This window comes from Aristolochia californica, unplaced genomic scaffold, assembly GCF_029961685.1.
Source record: "Aristolochia californica isolate CCGP_79_NKW_82.1479 unplaced genomic scaffold, dmAriCali1.0.hap1 SCAF_12, whole genome shotgun sequence".
NCBI lineage: Eukaryota > Viridiplantae > Streptophyta > Magnoliopsida > Piperales > Aristolochiaceae > Aristolochia > Aristolochia californica.
In genome coordinates this window covers 2,313,025-2,315,335 of record NW_027181793.1, presented here as the reverse complement: position 1 = coordinate 2,315,335, position 2,311 = coordinate 2,313,025, and positions in this window count along the sequence as shown.

Genomic DNA, 2,311 nt, shown 5'->3' with positions numbered 1-2,311 from the left:
TCTTCCATGACAGGACCAAACACATTGAGGTGGACTACCACTTTATATGGGAGAAATATCAAGCGAGTATAATCTTCTTCAAACATGTTTCATCACAAGAGCAAATAATGGATATTCTTATTAAACCGGTTACGTCTAAGATCCTATCTTTTATATGTGACAAACTGGGTATTTATGATGTCTTTTCTCCTCCAATTTGAGAGGGAGTGTTAAAAGGTGGGCTCAATCCCACACGTTCAAAGATGAAAACCCACACATCCAAGAGGTGGCATATTGGTAAATAAGAAGACTTCTCATAAAGATGGCATGAAGATGTAACTACTTGTCTATTTATGTTTCTTCTCTTGTAATGTTGTAGCCCTAAGGGCATTATAAAAAAACTATAAATAGATGCCCTTGGCTAAGAGGTAGGGCATTGAGTTTTCTCCTCTCTTCTCAAATTTATCCAAACTCTCTCTCATTTCTATCTTCTTTTCTTCTTCTTCTCCTCTCCCTCTTTGGCTCAAGATCATTAAGAAAGAGTCCTAAATTCTACAACGCTCTAATTGCTGGAAAAATACAAAGAGATTCTGACTCTCTTTGACCACGTGTAACTCATTACACAATTTTTACACCAACCAATCTCCCTAAGAGATTACTGCTAAATTCTAGCTCTAGTTATGCCTTTCTACTTAGATTATCAGGTTCTAGATGAACCTTTAAAAAATACATGAAAAAAATGAAAAATTTACACCCTTACTTAGATAGATACTTCTCCTTGAGTGATTCAAGTTGCCTCATCCTTTGTAGCACGTTGTAGAATGGTCAAATAGTTTGTACTATGATGTATGTAAGGATGATTGAAAAAGATATAAGGTTTTACAAATATATGACTCTCTCTCTCTCTCTCTAAAACACTTTTGGTTGGAATTTGCAAAGTAAAATATTGGCTTGAGAATATGCCTTTCCAAAAAAGTCTTGATTCAACCGCATGTAAATGTGCAAGAAACCATCATGGCTGGCTGAGGAAGTGATGTGTTACTCTAGCAGCAAGGCATCAATAATAAAAGGTAGGTGGGGAACTAAAACGAGGCCCTTGAACAAAAATGGAATTGAGTAGAGTGTATAGACAAGCCATCCAAGACTAATTGCAATTTGAGATTTAGCTTGCCCAATGAAATATCAACAACATAGGCAGCAATAATGTCTTTCAAAATGGAATGCACCGGTGAGATTATGAACTCCAAACAAGAGGAATCATACCTTCTTTCCAATCAGCTGCAAAGTTTCTAGACAATTTCATAGTCATACTCCAACATTTTGACTAACCACTTTTACTGCAATGGTGTTGTAATTCGCTGCTCCAAAAGATACTTAGAGGTGCATGATCAGTCCATATAGTGAAAGGGTGGCCCTACAAGTGTTGTAATTCGCTGCTCCAAAAGATACTAAAGAGGTACATAATCAATCCATATAGTGAAAGGGTAGCCCTTAATTCGCTGCTCCAAAAGATACTTAAGAGGTACATGATCAGTCCATAACGCTGCTCCAAAAGATACTTAAGAGGTGCATGATCAGTCCATAGAGTGAAAGGGTGGCCCTACAATTGTTGTAATTTGCTGCTCCAAAAATATTAGATAAAAGAAGGCGACAATGCAACACACTACTTCAAATCAAGTTTCTAAAGAAAATAATAGGGAATTGTTTATCATATCAATAAAATAATTAGTCTTGACCTTTTTTTTGAAAAAAAAACTAGGGAATACTGTAATATTGGAACTATAAAAATAAAAAAATAATTTGGACCATGACCGTAAAGAAATTTTCTGGGGGGTGAGCATAAATGTTTTGGAGATGATATGATAAATGCACAACCAATGCAGACAAACAAGCCTACACTAGAGAGAAGATCTCGACAAATCCTAAGCCCGAGATCAGACCAGATGACTTCATGTCAATCCCACAACAAATTGACAAATCCTAGTGTTTCTGAGAGACTTCAATCTGATCTGTGAAGTGGGTTGTGGATTCCTCATTGGAGTTGGATTAAGCAGAGTAGAGTCCTTCACCAGTGTCTTCTATTCCTGGCTTGGTTGTGGACATCGAAGACGAAGGGGTAGCAGGAGCACGTAGAAGAGCAACCACTGGTTTTGATAAAAAACTCACACGTGCGTGGGCGTGCACGTGGTCTCGTACATGTGGCCTCCACACATGTTTGCACATGTGCTAAGGTGGACCCGCATGTCACATGTGTGACATGAGGCTAAAACAGGGAGTTTTTTCAGATCAAGATCAAAGTAAGATGAAAACTGTAACAAAGACGATCAGGCAG